Source organism: Struthio camelus, chromosome 3, assembly GCF_040807025.1.
Source record: "Struthio camelus isolate bStrCam1 chromosome 3, bStrCam1.hap1, whole genome shotgun sequence".
Taxonomy (NCBI): Eukaryota; Metazoa; Chordata; class Aves; order Struthioniformes; family Struthionidae; genus Struthio; species Struthio camelus.
The window spans coordinates 38,586,551-38,612,964 of record NC_090944.1 but is presented as its reverse complement, the minus strand read 5'-3'; the positions used below and the strand labels follow the sequence as shown (position 1 = coordinate 38,612,964).

The 26,414-nt window shown below is 40.4% G+C and overlaps 1 protein-coding gene across 1 annotated transcript in view; it reads left to right on the top strand.

Annotated features, from left to right (window-relative positions):
• The first annotated feature begins 1,415 nt into the window (after positions 1 to 1,415).
• EYS (eyes shut homolog) overlaps positions 1,416 to 26,414 on the top strand; it is a 1,042,686-nt gene continuing 1,017,687 nt past the window's right edge. The window contains exon 1 of the mRNA XM_068937477.1: positions 1,416 to 1,525. The gene's annotated coding sequence lies outside the window, so the exon portion shown is untranslated. The remainder of the gene's footprint in view (positions 1,526 to 26,414) is intronic.

Here is a 26,414-nt window from a genome sequence, read left to right as displayed (position 1 = left end):
TAAGCATGCCCAACTGTTTCCTGAAAGGAGTGAGATCTCCCTGTCTTTCCAGATATATCCTCCTGACCAAGTCATTCTTCTTAACCATTTTCTTAACACACACGTTGTGAATTACCAAAAAAAAAAAAAAATTTGAAGAGCAAATTCATATAAGATATCATCAATCTTTATGTGTATTTAAGCTTAAATCCCAGTAGGACTGAATCAATCTTTAACCTTCAGAGGTAGATAAATCAATTACTCTTGTGTCATGTTTGGTTTAGACCTTTGAAATGGCAGTCCTTTCCACTCTGTCCAGAGAGTAAAGTTCCAGTGGCTTTATTTCTGAAGGAAAGGAGTTGCTTTTGTAAACATGACTAATATCTTTTCAGAATTATGCAGTGGATTGGGAGACACACATAAAGTATTCATAAGATACCATGGAATGAAAGACCTTCAATCAAATATAAAATGTAATTTCAATGTGTTTACATAATCTTCCCAATTAAGTAGTATTAAGTAGTATTCTGGAGCTCAGATGTAGTAACTAAACTAAGATCTATTTTATTTTTGATTCGTTTTTTACTTTCAGAGAATACTTTTATGATATATTTATCTGATAATGATCAGGTAATCAAGGAGTAGAGTAGAGTAAGAGAGGGAAATGAAATTCTGAATGATTGCTGCAGTACAAAAAGATTTTAGTAAAGAAACTTTTAAACTGTCAAAGGCATGTTTCTGCCTGTGTCCTGAATTTTTGTTCTCTCTGAGAGATGATAGTTTGTAGTTTACCCAGGCTGCATTTAGAAACATTATTTTGTAATTGTAATAGTATTTTTGAACTTCACATCACAAAATGAAAAAATTTTACAAATTTAAAATGAACTGCTGAGTATGAAATAATACCCTGAATTTGAAGAGTTCCAGGCTTCTGTGAATCTGGAACGTATGGAATATTTTTCATCTTTGAATCCTTTTCTAACAGTAACTAATGTACTTAAACATAAGGTGTTACAAAATCTTCCTTTTTATATGTCATCTGCTTAAAGACAAACGCTTTTAAGAAGCAAAATGTGTCTTCCTAAAACTATAAATAAAATATAATATTAATTTTAATAAACTTTACGTACCCAGTAAAGGTTTTAAGAAGATTAGTTACCTACCTAGACAGCTTCCAGACAGATTAGGTTTCACTGGTATATTTTTTTTCTAACATTAAAATACATTCTTTGTATCTGTTATCAAATTAATACATTTTAGACAATAAAAGGATTCTGCTGGTGAAGGAAATTGAAAACATTTGGAATTCATTCTTATTTCTTATCAGCAGGTTTTCTTTCTAGGCCCCCAAGCAGACAATCTCCAGTACAATACCATCTGATGCTGTCATTAAATCCTCAGCGTCCGGTTTCCGTAGCAACAGAAGAGATCACCCTGCTCCAGTGTCTGCATCTAAAATCCTGAACAAAACCAGTTAATTTTGTGTTGTTTTTCTACATTTTTTGGACAGATTAGGTCTGAGCCCTTCTGTATCCGGAAACAAGTGGTAAGTAGCAGTTAAAGATTGTGATTATTAAATTATAGAGCTATATTTTACTTGTTGATGTACATGTGCACCAGATGGTGGCCTGCTGTATTCATCACCAGATTAGAAAGATAAAGCCTAGGCTATATGTAGGCCTACATATGCTTGTATGAGTTTACTTTGTAAAGTGTAAAAGGTTACAGGGCTTTTAGTGCTATATTTAAGAGAGCAAATCTTGAAAAAGCTTTACTTTCATTTGATTATAATTTTGACAGAATGAATATATTCCCAAGATATTTAAAGTTAATTTGAATGTTACTATTTCCAAACTATTTTCCCTCTCCAGGTTGACAATAGCAAGCAATACGTAAGTAATATACAACATACCTGGTTTAGGAGTTGTTATTCACAGAATAGGCAACTGTATTTGACTCAAAATATATCATAAAGTCACCAGAACTCACATGATTTTCATATACAAAAACTGCAAAATGTTTCTGAATGTGATTTACAGACTGCATTTTTATACTTACTAGTATATTCTGAATAAAAGCTTTTACTCTTTTCACTAAAAACAAAGACATGAACAGTCTTCTGAAATTAGCTTTTTCATTTTTAAGAAAGCAAATTATTCCTAAAGCCAATAGAAAGCCCATATAGCATGGAGAGCTCTGAGATTAGTGGAGTTTTGAGTTTCGTATTAGTAAACATTTATGCTTTCTCATTATACATGTTAGGTCTTATTTGTTGTTGATATTGATAACTTGCTCAATATATTTAAGAAACTTAGACATAGTATCCATTTTTTTGAAGCAATAGTTACACAAAATGTAGTTTATACATTCTTAAAAATGCCTCCATAAATAAGTCTGAATTACTATCATTTCTCAGTGTACAAAATTAGGTAAGGTTATTCATGAAAATTATAATGTATTTTAAATAAAACAGTTGTGATTGTTACGTTATTGACTAAATGAAGCGAAGAGACTGTACCTTTATGCTTCTGAAAACTGGAAGAAACAAAGTAACATTTTAGTATTATAAGCATTCTTATTTGTACTTTCAAGAGAGTATGCCTAGCCATTTTATTAATGAAACAGGACATCACTAAAAGGAAGAGATACTGTAGCAAGTATCAAAGACAACTTTCACAGAGCCAGTATTTTTACCTTTTTGTGAAATCTCTGGTAATGACTTCTGGATATATTTAATCATTTTGCACTAAAATCATATGCATTATGAGTAATACTGATTTTTAAATAACTGTAAAAGTTATCTGAGTCAAACTAAAGTTTCGTATTTCATTTTTAAATAATTTACTCATTAGCTCTTATGATTAGTAAGAAGTCTTTAAGCAACTTGATTAAAATACAATGCTTATCTAATTAAGGGTTAAACTTCTTTTCTGAAGTAACCGGGATGATAATAGTTATTGTCCAAGGGCCTTTTCCAAGTAACATCAGTTGTAGCTGGCCTTTATTAAAGAATGGTGTGATAATTATAGAGAGCATAATCATAGGAAAGGCACATAAATATTTATGGAAAATAGGATTATGAGGTAAAATATTATTTTAATATCATCTTCAAAATGTTTTAAATATAAGAGGACAAATATACCTTCTTTATACATAGGTGTATTATTTTAGGCTCAAGACACAAAAATATCACTTGGTTCTAACACAACTGTGAAGAGGAATTAGATAAACCCACCTAGAGGTGTTTGTGCATTTGAGTGGCTACTTTGTACATTTTCCCACAAGCGAGTGGATAGGAAATAAGCTTACTCTTGACTGTATGGTATTATCCCAGTAGCAGCTGAACTGATGTAAGGATAAGCAGGCAATAGAAACAATCTACACTTTTCAGACTTTTGGCACAGATAATTCTTTTGGAAACATAATTATGAAGATGGTAAAAGGAGAGAGCATTAGAGAGGAAAAAACAGGTATCTAGCAGAGAGAGACCTCTTGACTGCCCGTAAGTCTTTACAGATGGCACACACTGTCAGAAACGTCAAGCTAGTAAAAACCCCTTTACATCCACACAGTGCAGGGCAACACCTTGTGCTCACCAATGTAGGCAGGACCAGTTGTAGAACTTGGGCTGTATTTTTAATGATATTAAGCAAATTTCTTGATCTATTCTTGCTGTTTGAATAAATTTTCCTTTCTTTAAAATGTGGTTGGCAGTTTGCTGCTATACCAGTGTTGTTTCAATAACAAAATCAATGTTGTGATAATAAAATTTTGAGATATTTTAATGATGTAATTCCTGGAGCTGTGTAAGTACCTATCTGGATCTTGGTTTGTCTTACTTAGAAACAGAGCAGCTGATTCTATTCAAACAAGTGTTTCTGGAGAAACAGTTATGCTCGTGAGAAGTCAGTTGAGCGTTTAAGGCTATATAGAGGCAGAATTTGTTCATTAGTTTGTTCATAAAGTGCTTGGCCTGGAGAACCAAATAGGGGAGCTTATCCACATCTTAATTTTCCCTGTCTCACTGATATTCATGGTAATGTTGACTATTTAGGAATTTTCTGTTTAGATCATACACAAATAATCCATCTAAAAAATTATATGAGCGAATTTTAACAATTCGTGAACACATTTGCCAAATCTGTGATTAGTTTTTTACTTCCTGTGTGGAATTATGTTACACAAGATGTGTGGAGATTTGCATGTAGGTTCATCTGTATTTTCTTTCAGGGAGTTCTCATTCTTCATATGCTTTTACAAGTTGTATTGGTGAGTTTTTACATAAACATGGGAAAAATATTTAGGCTTTAATATATGATTTTTTTTTTTTCCAAATAGCCCACACTATGAGCAATGTCGTTCAATAGATGTTTAAAATTAGATAGTATGATAATCTGTAATTATAAACCCAGACAATTTATTTTCCCAAAAATGTATGGGGGAGTTGATTTTCTTCCTCATGTCACATGTTGGCTTAATTTGTGCTTTCTGCAAATATATCTTTTTTTCATAAACATTTCGTTGTGAAGAAGATTTATAAGAAAATAAGATTTATTATAGAATGAACATGCTGACAGTTATTGACTGTGATAGATGCAGTAACATGATGATTTCATGTCTAGAATGATGCATGTCTGTTACTGATACTATATCCCTGTTTTGTCAGTTTAGCATCCATACTCCTGTGCCAATCACATTAGTCACTTTTGAGCCCCAAATTCCTGAGGCTTACTTGACTAAAGAAAATTGATAGAAAAATAACATTTTACCAATCAAAACCATTTGCCTAGAAAAGATGCTTATGACAAAGGAAAGTAAAATATATAGTAGCAGAATTTTCTGCACTAAGTTGCAAACCTTCAGTCAATTTTGTAAAAAACAAACTTTGTAAAGATAACAAATCAAATGGACAGATGATCGATGTCAAACCTACTGAAAAACTGCCTGTGGAAATGGAATGCAAGATTAGATCATAATCTGTCACTCAAAGAGCTGATGACCATGTGTATATTGCAAAGTATGCCTTGGACAAGAGTTGCAGTAAAAGTCACCTTGATCTTAAAATATATTTAACGTGAATTTCATATCAAAGTGTGAAAGATATTTAAGGTTAATAAAGATTTCTGAGGAACATGATGAAGAAGCTGTTATTAGGTATAAATACACCTTGAAGATTGACTTTCTGGATCAGCCCAATTATTGCAGCACTTATAAATCATAATAATTATTTATTAAATCAAAGGAGACAAAGATTCGTTTTTCTATAAATGGTATTAATTGATGCAGGCTGTAAAATACCTTAGCACACTGTAGATTGTCAAGCTGCTGCTATGTCTATAGGTTCCCTCTGCTCACCCAAAATTTTTCTGACTTTTCTAATTTTGTATGACTCCTAGATTATGTATTCCTTTGGAAATCTTTGTCTGCAAGGCATTAGCTGCCATTTTTTTGTGCATCAATACTGAAAACTTAAATATGGTAAATATGTTATGCAACACGAAAGCAGTGCCTAGGCAAAGCTGCTCCCATGAGCAAGTGATTGCCAGGATGTCTCTGGATGTCCGCTTTTTTTTCACTGGATGCTCTAAGACAGAATAGAAAAACAATTTTGGAAATGGAGTTATATGTTCCAGCCTGGTAGGTGCATACTCTGACAACTTAGATGTAGGCACCACGTTTCTTTTTGCTGTCATTTTATCTTCAAGGATCTATAATGAATCCGTAATGAATTTTTAAACTGTTCACTTTACAGATTGGGTGGACGCCTCTTGCATGCTTAATAGCATATAGGTCAGTCATTGGTGGCATGTATGCATTTAAATTTCCTAGCCAGAGGAATGATTTAAACACATCCTTCCTGGATGCATAGAACAGTGCAAAAAGTACGGTTCTACAACAGAAGGAAGGAATTTTGGTGGGAGAAATGTGCTATGCAACTCACCCTCGTTGGCGATAGGGAACTTAAGGTGCCTGGAAAATGTTAATGGACCAAAAGAAAAGATGGATATTAGGTCTTCTAGGACAGGTAATTGGTCTGAATCGTGGAACTGTTTATCTTCTCCTGCAGTCAGGAGATTAACATATATTTCTATCACATGAGAGAATCCTATTTCTTACAAGATTTAAAGGTACTTCTTGCATTTTCTTGGGGAGGACACTAGCTTGTAATTTATATAGTTACTCTTTCTGCTTACTCACTGAATACTTACATACTGGGTTATCAGATTGGGTTAGCTTCAATGAGATACTGAGAATAGCTCAAATCTTGGAGTTTAAGGAACATTATGGAGATACTGAGCATGCAGAAAATTGCCTAGCTACTTAGGCGAAAAGGTTATTTTTCTTCCTAAACACTAACTTTGTGAAATAATATCTACCTTACGTTTTTGGGAGTGGAAATGATATATTCAGCTTTAAGATAAGCACAGTTTTGGGTTTGTCCTGAAGACAAAAAAAAGTATTTTTTTCCTTTTATTTCAGTGAAGAAAAAACAATAGAAAACAACAAGTTCTTTTATGTAATTATTATGTTATTATGTATTATGTAATAATAACAGAATCATTTAGGTTGGAAGGGACCTCTGGAGATCATCTAGTCCAACCTCCCTGCTCAAGCAGGGTCCTCTAGAGCATATTGCCCAGGATCACATCCAGACGGCTTTTGAATATCTCCAGGGAAGGAGACTCCACTACCTCTCTGGGCAACCTGTTCCAATGCTCCGTCACCCCCACAGTGAAGAAGTTTTTCCTCATGTTCAGACAGAACTTCCTGTGGTTCAGTTTCTGCCCATTGCCTCTTGTCCTGTTGCTGGGCACCACGGAGAAGAGGCTGGCCTCATCCTCTTGACACTCCCCCTTCAGATACTTGTACACATTTATGTACCTCTCAGTCTTCTCTTCTCCAGGCTGAACAGGCCCAGCTCTCGCAGCCTTTCTTCACAGGAGAGATGCTCCAGTCCCCTCATCATCTTTGTAGCTCTGTGCTGGACTCTCTCCAGTAGCACCATGTCTCTCTTGTACTGGGGAGCCCACAATTGGACACAGTACTCCAGAGGTGGCCTCACCAGGGCTGAGGAGAGGGGCAGGATCACCTCCCTCCACCTGCTGGCAACACTCTGCCTAATGCACCCCAGGATCCCACTGGCCTTCTTGGCCACAAGGGCACATTGCTAGCTCGTGGTTAACTTGTCGTCCACCAGCACCTCCAGGTCCTTCTCTGCACAGCTACTTTCCAACAGGTCAACCCCCAGCCTGTACTGCTGCATGACGTTCTTCCCCAGGTGCAGGACCCTGCACTTGCCTTTGTTGAACTTCATGAGGTTCCTCTCCGCCCAACTCTCCAGCCTGTCCAGGTCCCTCTTTAATGGCAGCACAGTCTTCTGGTGTGTCAGCCACTCCCCCCAGCTTAGCATCATCAGCAAACTTGCTGAGGGGGCACTCTGTGCCTTCCTCCAGGTCATTGATGACTACACTGAACAAGACTGGGCCCAGGACTGACCCCTGGGGGACAACACCAGCTACAGGCCACCAACTTGACTCTGCACCTCTGACCACATAACCCTCTGAGCTTTACCATCCAGCCAGTTCTCAATCCACCTCACCGTCCACTCATGTAGCCCACACTTCCTGAGTTTACCTACAAGGATGTGATGGGAGACAGTGTCAAAAGCCTGGCTGAAGTCCACTGCTCTCCCCTCATCTACCCAGCCACTCATTCCATCAGAGAAGGCTATCAGATTGGTCAAGCATGACTTCCCTTTGGTGAAGCCATGCTGACTACTCCTGATCACCTTCTTGTCCTCCACATGCTGAGTGAGGACCTCCAGGAGGGGCTGTTCCATCACCTTTCCAGGGCTGGAGGTGAGGCTGACAGGCCTGGAGTTTCCTGGCTCCTCCGTCTTGCTCTTTTGGAAGACTGGGGTGACACTGGCTTTCTTCCAGTCCTCAGGCACCTCTCCTGGTCTCCAGGACCTTTCCAGGATGATGGAGAGTGGCCTATCAATAACATCTGCCAGCTCCCTCAGCACTCGTGGATGCATCCCATTGGGGCCCATGGATCTGTGGATGTCAAGTTTGGACAAAGGATCTCTAACCCGATCCTCCTCGACCAAAGGAGAGTCTTCCTTTCTCCAGCCTTCCTCTCTTGTCCCCAGGGTCTGGAATTCCTGGGGGCTGGCCTTAGCAGTGAAGACTGAAGCAAAGGCAGCATTCAATAACTCTGCCTTCTCTATATCCTTTGTTACCAGGGCACCCACCCCATTCAGCAGCAGGCCCACATTTTCCCTAGTCTTCCTTTTGCTATTGATGTCTTTGAAGAAGCCCTTCTTGTTGTCCTTGACATCTCTTGCCAGATTTAATTCCAGCTGGGCCTTAGCCTTCCTTGTCACATCCCTGCACACTCTGACAACGTCCTTGTATTCCTCCCAAGTGGCCTGTCCCCTTTTCCACATTCTGTGTACTTCCTTCTTGTGTTGGAGTTTGGCCAGGAGTTCCTTGCTCATCCATGCAGGTCTCCTGCCCGCTTTGCTGGGCTTCTTACTCAGAGGGATGCACCCATCTTGAGCCTGGAGGAAGTGATGCTTGAATATTAACCAGCTTTCTTGGACCCCTCTTCCTTCTAGGGCCCTACCTCATGAGATTCCCCTAAGTAGGTCCCTGAAGAGGCCAAAGTTATCTCTCCTGAAGTCCAGCGTTGCAATCCTACTCGTTGCCCTGCTCCCTCCTCGTAGGATCCTGAACTCCACCATCTCCTGGTCACTGCAGCCAAGGCTGCCCCCAACCTTCACCTCTCCAACTAGACCTTCTTTGTTCGTTAGTACAAGGTCTAGCATTGCACCTCTCCTTGTTGGCTTCTCCACCACCTGAGTCAAGAAATTATCATCAATCCTCTGCAGGAACCTCTTTGACTGTTTGTGCCTAGCTGTGCTGTCTTCCCAACAGATGTCAGGGTGGTTGAAGTCTCCCATGAGAACCAGGGCCTCTGATCGTGAGGCTACTTTCAGCTGTCTGTAGAGGGCCTCATCAACGACTTCCTCCTGGTCAGGTGGCCTGTAGTAAACCCCCACAACAGTGTCACCCATGTTACCCTGCCCTTTAATCCTTACCCATAGGCTCTCAACTTGCTCTTCATCCACCCCGAGGCAGAGCTTCACACATTCTAGTTGCTCCCTCACATAAAGAGCAACTCCACCACCTCGCCTTCCTGGCCTGTCTTTCCTAAAAAGCACATAGCCATCCATGACAGCATCCCAGTCATGTGAACTATCCCACCATGTCTCTGTAACCGCAATGAGATCATGGCCCTGCGACCACACACAGATCTCTAACTCTTCCTGCTTATTCCCCATGCTGCGTGCATTGGTATACAGGCATTTCAGAGAGCCAGTCAAGCATACAGGCTTCCCAGGAGAGGTGCAAGAGGATCCTCCATAGCCATGTTGCATGCTGTCTCCCCTGGCTGTATGCACCCACTGGAGGCATCCTGACTTGAGCGGTGTTTTACTGACTCTCCTGCCACTATACCACTCCCCTTCCCCCATCTTGCCTAGTTTAAAGCCCTCCTTACCAGGCTGGCCAATCTGTTGGCAAAGACACGCGTGCCCCGCTTGGTAAGGTGGATCCCATCGCTCCCCACCAGCTGTTGATCTTCAAACAGGGTCCCATGGTCACAGAAACCAAAGCCCTGCTGCCAACACCAGCGGCGCAGCCAGTTGTTAACTTGGAAAACTCGTCTACTCCTCCTCCCATCCTTTCCCCTCACAGGCAAGATTGAGGAGAAAACGACCTGGGCTCCCAGACCCTTGACCACCATTCCCAGAGCTCTGAAGTCCCGTTTGATGGTTTCCAGTTTGCCTTTCGTGTCATTAGTGCCCACATGGAAGATCAGCAGAGGGTAGTAGTCTGATGCACGGACAAGCCTTGGCAGTCTTTCCATGGCATCTCTTATCCGAGCCGCTGGCAGGCAGCAAACCTCTCTGGACAAGAGGTCAGGTCGGCAGATAGGTGCCTCTGTCCCCCGCAGCAGGGAGTCACCCACAACAATCACTCGCCACTTCTTCCGGGGGTCCCTGCACGGCACAGGGTCTGCGAGGCCAGTTGCCTCCCTTGGAGCCATGCCCAGCTCCTCCTCAGCTTGGAGGGCACTAAACTTGTTCTTCAAGGGTAAGTCTTGAGGAGGAGCAAGAGCCTTTCTCCTTCTGTGAGAGGTCACCAGCTTCCAGCCCTCTTTAATAGTGTTATGATGCACCTTTACACACGGTGCTGAGCCCTCTGACAACTCTGCTGCAGTGGGGGGTGGGGACTCCTGGAGCTGCACAGTCTCCGAGAATGCCCTGCCAATCTCCTGCTCATCCTCTTGGATGCTACGCAGCCTACTAACTTCCTCCCACAGCTCCTTTATCTGGCAATACAACTGGTCAACCACAGCACACCTCACACAGGAGAGCTGACTGTCAGCCCAGGCCCCATGGAGAGGCCCCAGGCACTCCCTGCAGCCTGACACCTGCAGAGCTGCATCTGCTGTCTGAGGGTCTGTCTGGGTTGAAGCCTCAGACACAGCTGATGCAGCACCTCCAGCAGCCACTGGGGAACGTGCTCTGCAGTGTGTCATGATCATGCCCCAGGGAAGGACACACCGCTGTGCAAAATGGAGAGGTGCCTTCTTTGCCTTCTGGTGCCCTTCTGCACAAACTGCTACATCTGTTTGCTGCCTCTGTTGGCTGTGCTCTAGGCCTAGCTCTTATATAGGCCTCTTCCTAGCAGTGACTCACAAGGGTGCTTGACCCACCCAATCAGGAGCCACCTGAAACAAAAGCCCCAACTCCCTCTGACCAGGGCAGCCTAGAGAGCTCGTTAGCAGCAGCCCCACCTGGCTAGAACTTCCCAGGAGAAGTTAAGTCAAGGCCCCCTGCAGGAGTCCTTGCCCAGCTCTCCCTTCCTGCTAGCAGCAAGCACCGTCTAGTTCCTCAGGGGTCCCCAGAAAGTGTCCACAACTCCCAACAAGGCCCACAAAAGGCCCAGGCAGAGCCCAGACACTGCTGCGCAAACTGCTGTGTCTGTTCGCTGCCTCTGTTGGCTGCGCTCAATTTTCTTTCAATCTATTCAAACTGCTCAATCTGTTCAAACTGTTTGAATCTATTCAAACTGATTTCGTCTCTCTTTCCATACTTATGTTAAGCCATTGAGCCAAAAATGTAATGCTCCTCCTATTTAACTACATATCTTACCAGGGAATTGTAAATATTTACTAATTCAATGTTTGTAAAGTGCAGAAATCTCAAAGTAATTTTATTTTTGCAGACTGTCACAGAAATCAGTGTTGATGCTTATATGTCTATGAAGTGCAAAATTCGCTTGCAATATCATACTCGACAGACATATAAACATGATATCATTTTTAATATTGCCAAAATACTCAATTTTAGTAACATTTCCCACATTCTCTTAAATTTGAAACTGCTTTTTAATTGTTTTATGATATGTCAAAATAAATGGTTTCGTCATATAAATGATTTGTAAAACCTAGGAAATTTCAAAAGACAGAATTTCTAAAACAAATATGTTTATTTCAAAATCCTCCCTAAGGTGGAGTTTAAATAGAAGATCAATTCCATAATCAACAGTAAAATAAAGAAGATAGGATTAGGGGAATTAACTATGCTCCTACATATGACTCTGGTGGGACCAATGATGTTGATACCTTATGTTGAAAAATTGGAAAAAGAGCGGAAAAGACATACAAACATGCTTAAGGGATTGTTGAGCATAACTTCTTGTGACAGAATTCAATAGCCTAACTTTTCTAATGAATAGCTGAGAGGTTGCCTAAAGTTTCTTGATGGGGAGTTTTATACTGGCAAAATATTTTTCACATAACATAAGCACAGTGCAGCAAGAACTGGTATATAGAAGCTGAAGCTAGAAGATGGAAAACAGAAACAAAGCACAAACTTTTAACAATGAGACTGATAACTATTGAACCAGAAGTGATGGACTTTCCACTGTCTAATATCCTCCAGGAGACTGATTTTTTTTTCTAAAGAGCATGATTTTGTCAAATCTAAAGATGCAGTGGAATGCAGGGGCAGGTAACACACAGGAGATCAGATAAGATATGTTTCCCTGAAAACATTTTCTTAGTGCACATAGAACATGAATTGTTTCTGTGAGTGGGAAAGGAAAGAATCAAATATAATTTTAATATTCTCTGAAGTTAGATATATTTGAATTTTTTAAAATATGAGAGTAGTATTTTAGCCCACTATAAGAACCCTAGGTAAGGCTATTTTCAGGGTCACCTGGTAAAATTCTGGGTTGATATAGCAGAATCTGATTCTGAATAGTACTATTCAGACGCATTTAGAAGGAGGATTTGTGGTAGAGGTAGTACAAATAAAGTTTATCTGAAGCACAACTTCATCTGTAGACAACCAGTTTCTGTCTCAGGCTATCACTGATCTTCCCCATAGCTCTTAAATATGAAATCTATTTGGTTATACCTAGGATTTACTTCTCAGGATGCAACACAATAGTTGTTCAAAGGAAGATCAGAAATATACTGTTGCTGGGCCTGATGTGCAAAATCCTAGACATTCACCTTCCTTAGCACAGGCCAAGTTTCAGTCTTAGCATAGCAAGGAGTATAGCCTGATTAGAGTGGATCTTGAAGGCAAAACAGTACATGCTGAAGGCCAAGGATCCACATGACGTGCATTTCAGGATCTTTATTTTGGATTATCTCTGCGTCCTACCTGGGACCTGAATGCCTGTTAATGGTTGCATTTGTTAGTCACACATCAGGAGTGCGTGTTCTGATTTAATTGCATTGAAAGGTATCCTGTTCATGTGTTATGTAATGTGATCTGAAGCACAGTAAATGGGGACAATCGGGATATTCACTTCAAAAATGCATTCCTAATCCCAATGAAAACACTATGCAGCACAGCTCCACATTCAGGTACAGATTTAGCCCTGTACTTTCCCATTTCTTTATACACTACTGTGTGTTTGAAATAAGTGTTTTGAAAACCAAAAGCAAACAGTTTTTTGAGTGAGTTGCCAGTCCTCCTGTTTACAGAATCACAGAATCACAGAATCACAGAATCGTTTAGGTTGGAAGGGACCTCTGGAGATCATCTAGTCCAACATCCCTGCTCAAGCAGGGTCACCTAGAGCATATTGCCCAGGATCACATTCAGACGGCTTTTGAATATCTCCAGCGAAGGAGACTCCACCACCTCTCTGGGCAACCTGTTCCAATGCTCTGTCACCCTCACAGTGAAGAAGTTTTTTCTCAGGTTCAGGTTTAATCAACCGTCTTCCTTGTTTTGTGAAATACCATTTGCACAGCTGCAGGGAGATGTTCTGGAGTTCATTAGTTATTCCTCTTCTTCCCCTCTTCTTGTGATCCTTGTAGCTACTGCTTCCTGTTCACCCCACTGTCATGAATTTGTGACTAGGTGATAGCTATAGGCAGCAGGAGTCAAACGTACTTACCCTTATTTAGTATATGACTTTCACCCTATGTTTACTGCAGCTTTGTCCATAGAGATAAAGGTTTGGGAAATCTAAGAAAAAGAGAGTAGTGGAAACTAGAGAGAGTAGATGTATTACTGCACCTTTGTAAATTCCCTCGTGGCATCTCCTCTGCCATTCAGAGGTGTTCTAGGCAGAACAGGACCCCGGGAAAGGCTATGACGCAAGTAGGAGTTAGATGCCTGCAAATCTTTGCAAATTTCGAGGAAGAAATTTCATGGCAAAATATTTCTGCTGAAAACAAGGTCATTACATAAGATCATCAGGTTTACCTTCTATAATGCGCTGTATATTTATCAAACTAATTTCCGTTTATTTTTTGTTGGTAGTGGTGGTGGGGGAGGTGAGGTTAAACACAGTGCAAAGACAGATAGATCTTCATGGGAGAGATTATTCATCTCATTAGCTCTTTTTGCATGGTGAGCAGCGCTACAGAAATCACTCCCTATCTTCACTTGGGTAGAAACCTAATTGGACAGTTTCCTGACATTTTGCAAATCGTAGAACAGGAACTCATATATAATGTTCCTGATTAGAACTTCTTTTCTGTCCCTGCTGCTCTACAATACATGCCTGTTCTCTTACAGATAAATGATGTATTACTGAAAGCACAACAGTTATTTATACTCATGTAAACATAAGAAAGACACTGTTAGGACATCTCATCATTAAAATATGTATGTCCTTATCATTGTGCAACTATATGGATGAATCACTTTCTGTTACAATGTGTCCTTATTTTCCTCACTTGTCACCTAGAAAATAATTTATTTTCATTCATTGTCAGATTTTGCATTTGTACTGGTTGTATCTGTGTAATGAAAATTAAATGATGATTTATAACATAAGGGGGAAGAGTGCTGAGGCATTATGACCTTGGCGCACTCCTGAATTGTTTGTATATTTTGAATATAGGCAATAATGATACTTTTTGCCTAAGAGATGATTGATGCTTCTGGAATCTAACCCTGAAACTCTGAAATGTTTATCATACTTTACTTGTGTTGAATAGTCTTAAAGGAAACAGAATGCAATAGAACTCTATGTTCTTACTGTGTTCTTAGGTGTTATCTCCCCTTCTATCCCAAGTATAACATAAAAACATCTCACAGTCTTGAATATATTGATTTTCAGAGTACCTTAGCAGAAATATTGTGAACTTTCCTTAAAAAGTATTCATTGCATTTAAAAACGAAGAACCTGCATGTTTCTCCCACAAAGGGTACGACGTAAAGGAGAACTGCTCTAGCTTTTCTCAGTCCTGAGGACCCCTTACTATGTTAGGAAGGTACTAATTCATAGGATATGCATTTGTCTAAACAAGAAAAAAAGGATTTTCAGGTCTTTGGACCAGGACTTGAATGATTGTATAAATAATGGTGTAAAAGATACCTGTATTGTTGTGCTCTTTCTTCGGCTTTGCATTTTAATTGCTTTATTTGAGATTAATGTTAGGCTAACTCAGTTGTGAACCACAAACAGCAAGTTTTGTAAATTTAGCCCATTGGTGTTAATGGCTACTAAATAGTCAATACAGCCATATGACTAAACTAGTTAACAGTAATGCTCATTGAGGAATATTACACAGCTTAAAAGCCTGTGACTACAACATAAAGGACATTAGATATGCCAATTAATTTCTCTAAATTGCAGAACTTTTATCTTCCAGGCTGACAAAAGAGAGTGGTATGTTATTCGGTTAAGTTAGTCATTGGAATCGTTTAATATATTCCATCTTTTTCTTTTGATTTCTGAGAAATATTGTTGTTTGCTAATCTAATTGCTAAACATCTAATTAAAACAAATAAAAAAAGACTTTCAACCTTACTTTGTTGTATCGTGCAAGTGGTAACCTTGACAACAAGTCAGAAAAGAGGGTGAAAAACAGCAGTGTATGAGAAAACAGAAATCATTAAAAATATAAAGCTGTCAGGATGGAGTGGGCATCTATCCTTTTGATTCTATTACACAAATCATTTTCATCTCAACATGAAAAAAGCAAAATTTTGCCAAACATGTCAATTTGGCCAAGCTCTGCTTTTTATCCCTACTCCCCTTCTTGTTTAGCTAAATTAAAATACTTGATTTCTTGCCTGTTAATTAATTTGCATAAGTAGAAGCCTTTATCACTTACAATACAATCTCTGCATGATGATTCACTCTGTTGAAGGAAGCACAGATCTGCTTTCTGTTTTTGTGACTGATAATGTCCAAGCAGTCATCTCCCTTATGGTATTTTAAAAGGACAGCAGATGACAATTTCAAGATTATTAAAAGAGTGGGTTTAATTTTCTACCCTGTCAAATCCTCACAATAATCTTTGTCAAAAGAAAAGATTCATGTTGTACAATTTCCTTTTCTCATTACAATCATTGTCATAAAAATGAGAATCAGTATGTAATTGACTGGGGTAATTTATGCAGTATAACAGACTACCAAACTGCTGTAAACTTAACAGCATTTCTTGAAGACTTTCACACTCCCGTTAATTCAGCCATTTCTAAGAGCACAGGTTGTGACTGCTTAGCAGATCAAACTGTACACTGTTGAAAGGGCTGAGATAACACTTTTGGCTGAGTATTTCCCAACACAACGTCCCAAAATTGTAACGTATGATTGGAAGTGTTATGTGTTCTTAGTTTCCTGCCAAGAACAAATCAGTTTGACCAAGTGCTCGCCCGCAGCTGGAGGGCTGCCTGAAGTAACAAAACAATCTTGTCAGACTAAACTGCCTCACACATTAAGTCAGGCACAGTATGTTATAAGCATTGCGCACAAAATATATCTTATTAAAAACAGAGATGCAAACAAAGCCTATAATCAGATCAGGACACTGAATGGTGTAGATACATTGTGTTAGCTTTTCTTTTGTATCTAGTGCCATTTTTACGCTATTAATGTTTTAATGATACATTTATACAATACTAAGGGCATCTCACAATGACATGAAAGTTAATAAAAGGTGTCAATGGCTATCCATTCCCCTTTCAGATGCAAATTTATTAAAGTGAATTAGATGTTAGGTGAATTAGGTGTTAGTGCTATCCCTAAGTCACGCTGTGTTCATTTTAATGTCTCCCGACTTTTATGCAATCTGTTCTTCATTGCTGTATTTATCCTTTTGTGCATCCGATTCAAATAGGTTATGTTTACTTCTGGTCCTCTAAGGACTGTAGTACTTCAGCTCAAGATGTAAACTGATTGCTTGGACCCAGCTCAGCAGTAGGATGACAGTGATTTCATATTCTTAAATGAAACACACTCCTATATGGAGATGGTGTTAGACACTTTTTTGTAGTGGAAGCTGCAAAACAATGCTGCTTTTCAGCATTAGAAGGTCTGTTCTGCTTCTAATACTACTGCAATTAAAGGTGAAACAATGTTCTTAGGATTCTAGAACCAAACGCAGATTTACTATTGTAGAGTAAGGCATATGAGAGAAGGTAAAACTATAAGATTAATTCAAAATTGCACTGTTAGGCTTTCTAAGATTCTTTACTATTATAATCTTCCAGGAATGAGCAGATTAATGAGCTAGGTTTTATTCTCATTAAATTCTTTGTCATGAGAACTCTTAAGAATTGTATGCATAATAATTGATGTAAAATCAGGTAGAGTTCTTCATTTCTCCTACTTTTCCTTTTTTTTTTTTTTTTTTTTGATTCATATGTACCGCTGCTTCTAACTACAGGACAAGGCAAACAGCATGCAGACTAATAAAAAAGTCTGAGTGGTGTATTGATTTACACCTCACAGAAATTGTCATAAAATAGCAAGTTTTAAAATATTAAATTCACACACATAAAAACACAGTGGATATATAATGCCACAAATTTACCATTGTTACCCTTTAGGAACAACTTGCATACAGCATTTTCAATAAAAAGGAAAACAGAGGGTGAGGAGCTTATGGATCCAGACTGCAGCTGCCCAAGAAAGTATGTTTTTTCCTGGAAGAAGTTTTATTCTAAAGTTTTAAGATATTTTGGATATTTTTACGAGCTGAGGTTGGGAGAGGGGCCTATTATAAAAGAGGTGTTTGTATCAAAAGGTTAAAACAACCTGAATGTGCCAGGAGCACACACACAAAATTGCTGATTTCCATCCTGAAAAAAAGGCATTTTTTTCTATGGAAGGAAAATTTCCCAGAGGAGCAGTTTTAATCTATTCTATCTCAGACCAATGCTCAAAAAATATTATTAATTTCAAATAACTTCTTTTGAGTAAATGGGAAAGCATGTAGCCTGCATATGCATGTAGCATAAAGAAGGTATTTTAAAACTTTGCTTTCTATTTATTTTCTGGTTTATATGAGTATATATCTAGAGGTTAACAGTGAAACATTTTGAATATTTCAGAGTTTGTGTGCATAAATTTATATATGTGTATATATAATTTAAAAAATTTAAAATCTGGAATAGGAAAATACACTTATTAATGCTTATGAACACGTATGTAATATATTAATTGAAAATATATGTGCAAAAAGAAGTGACTTTAAATGTAATATTCAATAAGTATAATCCAGCTACCCATAGTTAGCTAAGATGTCGTCTAGTTTAGTTGTATATTGAATTATAGTTCAGCTCTTATATACAATTGAGAAATGTATGTGTGTATTATATGTACTATATATTAAGAAATGAGTAGAGTTGTGTAAAAATACTTGTATACAAACTATTCTGAAGTTCTTTAATTTCCTATTATGTTAAAGTAACAAATCAATAAAACTTTTGTTAAGAGGTTGTGGCCTACCAGAAAGAATAGAATAGAGCAATTATTTCATCAGTTTGTATAAACTGATAGCAGGTGTGAAAGGAGAAAATAACATTAAAGTGTTTTTAAGGATAAAAAATGCATAAAACTATAAGGAGCCTCTAAACTCTGCTTTGAATTATGAGACGCATGAGTCTAGCACAGGGAAAAATTCACCACAAGACAACATAAAATTGTTTCTAGGTTCATCTGACAGCCTGTCATTAATCTTGTAATGCACATGCACAAGGATTATCTCACACAAAGACTGTGCCCCTCAAGAACCTACAGACAGGCAAGACCTCTTACCCACACAGGAGAGCAGTAGCTCCAGTTTAGTCTTGGAAGAGCCTTTTATTTTGTTCAGGTGGCCTGATCTGATTGAGATAAAAGAGAATTCTTCACGTGGGGATAGGCTTAATGTAGAATGAAAAGCATTCTGTGTGGGTGTTTGGCTGATCTATAATGGCCTCCATTTTTGTATTGATCAGTTTGCAGTGAACAGGTCAGAGAGAAGGGAGCTTGTGGCCAACTGCTGGGGATGCCCTGGCTGAAAGAGAGATATATCTTATCTTTGTGTCCTCTGGTCTCAAACAGGCTTGTGGTAGGCTAGCATTGCAGGAGATTCTCTCTACCACTCTGTTAAGGGCTTTAGCTCACTAAATTTCTTGAAGTGTATCACAGAATCGTTTAGGTTGGAAGGGACCTCTGGAGATCATCTAGTCCAACCTCCCTGCTCAAGCAGGGTCACCTAGAGCATATTGCCCAGGATCACATCCAGACGGGTTTTGAATATCTCCAGCGAAGGAAACTCCACCACCTCTCTGGGCAACCTGTTCCAATGCTCTGTCACCCTCACAGTGAAGAAGTTTTTTCTCAGGTTCAGATGGAACTTCCTGTGGTTCAGTTTCTGCCCATTGCCTCTTGTCCTGTTGCTGGGCACCACGGAGAAGAGGCTGGCCTCATCCTCTCGACACTCCCCCTTCAGATACTTGTACACGTTGATGAGATCTCCTCTCAATCTTCTCTTCTCCAGGCTGAACAGGCCCAGCTCTTGCAGTCTTTCTTCATAGGAGAGATGCTCCAGCCCTCTAATCATCTTGGTAGCCCTCCGCTGGACTCTCTCCAGGAGTGCCATGTCTCTCTTGTACTGGGGAGCCCACAATTGGACACAGTACTCCAGAGGTGGCCTCACCAGGGCTGAGTAGAGGGGCAGGATCACCTCCCTCGACCTGCTGGCAACACTCTGCCTAATGCACCCTAGGATCCCATTGGCCTTCTTGGCCACAAGGGCACACTGCTGGCTCATGTTTAACTTGTTGTCCACCAGCACTCCCAGGTCCTTTTCGGCAGAGCTACTTTCCAACAGGTCAGTCCCCAGCCTGTACTGGTGCATGGGATTATTCCTGCCTAGGTGCAGGACCTTGCACTTGCCTTTGTTGAACTTCATGAGGTTCCTCTCCGCCCACCTCTCCAGCCTGTCCAGGTCCCTCTGAATGGCAGCACAGTCTTCTGGTGTGTTAGCCTCTCCCCCCAGTTTAGTATCATCAGCAAACTTGCTGAGGGTGCACTCTGTCCCTTCCTCCAGGTCATTGATGAATATATTGAACAAGACTGGGCCCAGGACTGACCCCTGGGGGACACCACTAGCCACAGGCCTCCAACTTGACTCTGCGCCATTCACCACAACCCTCTGAGCTTTACCATCCAGCCAGTTCTCAAGCCACCTCACCGTCCACTCATCTAGCCCACACTTCCTGAGCTTACCTAGGAGGATGTGATGGGAGACAGTGTCAAAAGCCTTGCTGAAGTCCAGAAAGACAACATCCACTGCTCTGCCCTCATCTACCCAGCCAGTCATTCTGTCATAGAAGGCTATCAGATTGGTCAAGCATGATTTCCCTTTGGTGAATCCATGCTGACTACTCCTGATCACCTTCTTGTCCTCCAGATGCTTAGTGATGACCTCCAGGATGAGCTGTTCCATCACCTTTCCCGGGATGGAGGTGAGGCTGACAGGCCTGTAGTTTCCTGGCTCCTCCTTCTTGCCCTTTTTGAAGACTGGCGTGACATTGGCTTTCTTCCAGTCCTCAGGCACCTCTCCTGATCTCCAGGACCTTTCAAAGATGATGGAGAGAGGCCTAGCGATAACATCCGCCAGCTCCCTCAGCACTCGTGGGTGCATCCCATCGGGGCCCATGGATTTGTGGATGTCAAGTTTGGACAAAAGATCTCTAACCTGATCCTCCTCAACCAAGGGAGAGTCTTCCTTTCTCCAGCCTTCCTCTCTTGTCTCCAAGGTCTGGAATTCCTCAGGACTGGCCTTAGCAGTGAAGACTGAAGCAAAGAAGGCATTCAATAACTCTGCCTTCTCTGTATCCTTTGTCACCAGGGCACCCGCCCCTTTCAGCAGCGGGCCCACGTTTTCCCTAGTCTTCCTCTTGCTATTGATGTATTTGAAGAAGGCCTTCTTGTTGTCCTTGACATCCCTTGCCAGATTTAATTCCAAATGGGCCTTAGCCTTCCTTGTCGCATCCCTGCACGCTCTGACAACGTCCCTGTATTCCTCCCAAGTGGCCTGTCCCCTTTTCCACATTCTGTACACTTCCTTCTTCTGCTGGAGTTTGGCCAGGTAGCCAAGTGTAGCTGGAAATGTAGCTGGAAGTGTAGCTGGAAATTATGCAAAGAAGGTATCATAGGTCTCTACCCTTTGTTTGAATGACATTTATTATAATTAAGCCTTAATCATGAATAGAATTTTTATTTTCTGAGATAATTTGATAGTCAGACACTTCGTCCCCTCTATTTAACTAGTGTCAGAGAAAGCATTTGAAAGAGCTGCATTTGTCATTTACAGAGATTTTCCTGCAATAATGTTGTTAGGATGATAGTAAAAAACTATCCATATATGGATGGATCGCACTGTAATGAGGAAAGGGAATTGTCCCTCTTTTGGGAAGTTTTTTGCAAGTCAAGTATGATAAACTGGTGATGTAGGAAAGTTCTTACTAGTATAAGGACATACTATAATAAAGCCATATTTCTTATTTTAATGTCATTCAATTGAAAATTTTGAATAAAAACTGAAATCCTCATACCAGTACAATCATTATGTAATGATAATCAACTTGAAAGAACACCTTAGAGCCTTTTCTGCTTTATCTAATCCTTTTTCACTTCATGGTACTTTACCTCTTTGCATCAACTATTAAATGAAAGGCAAGCAGAGAAAGATCATTTTATTAGTACTGCCTAAAGCAAACTGAATTGGAACTCAGTAGTTTCTCTCATTGTTCAGAATACTAAATTAAAATCATAGAATCAGAGAATAGTTGGGGTTGGAAGGTACCTCTGGAATCCGTCTGGTCCACCACCCTGCTCAAGCAGGGTGACCTAGAGCAGATTGCCCCAGGACCGTACCCAGATGACTTTGAATACCTCTAAGCATGGAGAGTCCACAACCTCACTGGGCAACCTGTACCACTGTTCAACCACCTTCACAATGAAGTGTTTTATTGTGTTCAAGTGGAATTTCCTATGTTTCAGTTCATGTGCATTGCCTCTCATCCTGTCACCTGGGCCCACTGAGAAGAGTCTGACCCCGTCCTCTTAACACTCTCCCATCAGATAGTTATACACCTTGTTAAGATCCCCCCTCAGTCTTCTCTCCTCCAGGCTACACAGTGCCAGCTGTCAGCCTCTCCTCATATGAGGGATGGTTCAGTCCCTTCATCATCTTTGTAGCGCTTTACTGGACTCACTCCAGTAAATCCATGTCTTTTTTGTGCTGGGGAGCCCAGAACTGGGCACAGCGCTCCAAATGTGTCCTCAACAGGGCTGAGTAGAGGGGGAGGATGACCTCCCTCGACCTACTGGCAACACTCTTCGGAATGCAACCCAGGATACCGGTGGCCTTTTTTGCCACAAGGACACGCTGCTGGCTCATATTCAACTTGTTATGCAAGAGGAGTGTCAGGTCTTTTTCTACTAAGCTGCTTTCAAGCCAGTCATGCTGCAATCTGTCCTGGTGCCTGGGGTTATTCCTCCCAAGTGGCAGGAATTGGCATTTCCTTTTGTTGAACTTCATGAGGTTCCTCCCTACCCATTTCACCAACCTGTCAAGGTCCCTCTTAATAGCAAACAGCACACCCATCTTGTGTATCAACCACTCCTAGTTTTGTATCTTTTGTGAACTTGCCAGGAAGTACCCTGTCCCATTGTCCAGGTCATTAATGAAGATGGGAAACACAGTATTGGACCCAGTATTGACCCCTGAGGGACACCACTAGTGACTGGCCTCCGAGTAGACTTCGTGCCGCTGATCACAACCTGTGAGCCTGGCAGTTCAGCCAGTTTTCAATGCACTTCACTTACCACTTATCTACCCATACTTCATCAGGTCATCTTTGAGGATATTATGGGAGACAGTATCAAAAGCCTTACTGAAGTCAAGGTAGACAACATCCACTGCTCTCTCCTCATCCACTAAACCAGTCATCTTATCATAGAAGACTATAAGGTTGGTTAAGTATGATTTCCTCTTCATAAATCCATGCTGACTACTCACAGAATCACGGAATCACAGAATGACTAAGGTTGGAAGGGACCTTGGGAAATCAGGTCCAACCCACCTGCTCAAGCAGAGTCACCTAGAACATGTTGCCCAGGATTGTGTGCAGATGGCTTTTGAATATCTCTACAGAAGGAGACTTCACAATGTCTCTAGGCAACCTACACCAGTGCTCCAGTACTCCTGATCACCCTTCTGTCCTTCACATCTCTGGAAATATTATCCAAAAATAGTTGCTCCATCATCTCAGGGATCAAGCTGAGGCTGACAGGCCTGTAGTTCCCCAGATCCTGCTCCTTCCCCTTCTTGAAGATAGGAGTAACTTTTACTTTCTTCCAGTCCTCAGGCACCTCTCATGGTTGTCATGACCTTTCGAAGATAGTCAAGAGTGGTCTTGCAATGACATTGGCCAGTTTCCTTGGCACTTGTGGATACACTTTATCAGGGCCAATGGACTTGTGTATGTCCAGTTTACTTAAGTATTCCCTAACCTAGTCCTCTTCCAGCAAGAATAAATCTTAATTACTTCAGACTTCCCCTCTGATCTCAGAGGCTTGAGATTCCTGAAAACCAGTTTTACTGCTAAAGACTGAGACAAAGAAGGCATTCAGTACCTCTGCATTTTACCTAGCCTTCCCTTTGCTGCTAATATACTTACAGAAGCCTTTCTTGCTGCCTTTCACATTGCTTGCCAGTTTCAACTCCAGGTGGGATTAGCTCTACTAAACCATCCCTGCATGCTTGAACAGTGTCTCTGTATTCCTCCTGGGTCACCTGTCCCTGCTTCCACCACTTGTGCACTTCTTTTTTATGTTTGAGTTTAGCCAGGAGTTCCTTGTTCATCCATGCAACCTTCCTGTTGCCTTTGCTAGGTTTCCTGCTCATCGGGATGGACAATTCTTGAGCTTGCAGCTCTCTTGTACTCCTCTTCTCTCCAGGACTGTATCCCCTTGGACTCTTCAAAGCGGATCCCTCAACAGGCCAAAGTCTGCTCTCCTGAAGGCTAGGGTTATGATCCTGCTGTTTACGCCACTCCTTCCTTGCCGGATTGTGAACTCCATCACATGGTTATCACTGCATCCATGGTTGTTCCCAGCTTTCGTATCCCCAACCAGTTCTTCCTTGTTTGCAAGTAAGAGGTCCAGCGTCTCTCTTTATCGGATCCTCAGTCACCTGTGTCAGAAAGTTGTCCTCAATGAATGCCAGAAACTTCCTGGATTGCTTGTGTCCTTGTCCTGCTGTGTTGTCTTTCCAGCAGATATCAAGGGGTTCCAAGTCTACCATGAAGACCATAGCCTGTGAACATGAAGCTTCTTCCAAATGTCAGAAGAATGCCTCAGCTACTACTTCTTGATTAGGTGGTCTATAGCAGACACACTACTATGTCACTCATGTTGATTTACCCACTAATCCTGACCCCTAAGCTCTCAGCTGGCCCTTCATTTGTCTTCAGTCAGAGCTCTAGGCATTTCAATTGCAGTCTGACATAAAGGGCAACTCCCGCTCCTTGCCTTCGTAGCCCATCTCTCTTAAAGAGCCTGAGTCCATCCATTGCATCACTCCAGTCGTATGAGCATCCTGTCTCTGTGATCCCAGTGAGATAGTAGTCATGTTACTGCACTATAAATGATCTCTTATCTCTTGAAGTGACAATTTTTTCATAAAACAAAAATAAGAGGTCAAACTGTATTTGAGATCAGTGACAAAAATTTTAACATGATTTTTAAAGAGAAATCATTATTTTCTGGTTAGTGTGCAGATGCTACCAGAACTCTATTTCTCTGCCAATGTATTTATAATCATTAGGAAAGGAAAATCTATACGATTTTCGAATTCTAACTCAGTAGTCCTTTTCTGAATACCTTTTACTTCAAGAAGTCCCAAAAGGTTGTCAGAGATACTCGCTAATAGGTGGTGGGAATTCCTTAATTTCTGTGACTACATAGCTACAATCTTTTTCACTGGTGGTTAACTGTTTCAAAGATATGTAAACTCTTTTCAGGCTAGCTTTCAGGATATAAACATTTAATGTGAATATTAGAAACACTCCTTAAATATTTTCCTGCACATCATCTTCTGGATCTTACTTTTCCCTCCATGTTCTAGTTCCTGGATATTATATTACCTTTTTTCCAGGAAGTAGATACCTTTCTGTTGAATACCACTGTGCTTGTATATTTTAATAAGACAATGTTCATATTGCAGTATGGGGTTCCCTTTATTTCCCAGTGGAAATTTCAGATGTTTATTTTGCATATAAAGAATTTTAAAAGAGGAAATGCTGCTTGTACAGTATCAGAGTTATGGTTGTACGGTGTCAGAGTTATGGGAAATACAGTCTTGGAGCTTTCTACAGAGTTGATAAATCTTCATGAACATAGGTCCTTGTGTATCTGGGATCTAATTAATTGTGAGCAAACTTTTATTCCGGTCATCTGCTTAGATTAGCGCTTGCCATAGCTTTCAGACTTAGCCTCAAAAAGCTTACTAGTTATTAAGCTGATTTGCTCCTAGAATAGTTCCTCCTGATGGAAGTACAAAGTACAGTATATGACTGTACTTTGTTCAATAGTATTTCATTTTCATGAGAATAGTTTGCAGATTAACAATATCAGAACTTAGCTTCAAAATACTATGGATACTTTTGCTGTGTCTCTAGGATGCTGCACTGATATATTTCTGTATATTTTTAAAAAAGAGTAATAAGAACATTATTTAAAGTACTGTCTTGTAAACTCATTGTTGTCTATTTGTGCTCTGTTTCCATTTTTTTAACTTAGTTGCCCAAAATCAGTTATTCTTCAATCTTATAAAATTGAAAAAATGATCTCTGATGATTAGGTGCTTTTTCCATGTCCTCAGATTTGTTTTCTGGTTTACACTCGTGAGAGACTAGAATTGTCATGTGTAAAACAATGCTATATTTAGAAAGAAAAAGAAGTATTAAGACATTATTGAATGTCTTTTCTATTATCACCACAGCTGATGACTCGGTATAACTCAAGTAGTTTCAATTTAAAAGCTTGTTTTGCAGATGAAAGAGAAATCCTTGCTTAAGGGACTGTTGCCGAATTAGGGATCAGATTATAATCTCATAAGATTCATATAACAATTTTGGGAAAAGGAACAAGAGGTTTGGAACTTCTCTTTTTCTGTTTTTGCTTATTCTTTTTCCAGCCACCAGAATCTTGCTTTTTTGGCTCTACAGACCCACACTTTCACAAAGCAGGAAAGTGAATTTCCCAGCTTCATAGTAGCCATTATCCTTCCAGCATATAAATCTGAATGCCCTTAAAAAAGGAAGATACTGAACCTTGTTATCACAATTCTTATAGGAATGCTCTAATAAGAAGGCTATTACTCCGAAGAGAGCTGTTGCCAGTAGCCATGCCTAACTAGAAACAGTAAATGTTGTTCTATTCTTTAAAATTAATTGCACTGGCACCTATTTCTAGGAATAGGAGTATAGGGATGAGGTGCATCAGTCCTGAGTGGATGAGGGCATTGATCCTGAACAGAGTGACTCTTGGAAGATTTTGAAGTCACCACTACCCTCAGTGTTTCCTGTTTGCTAGCTA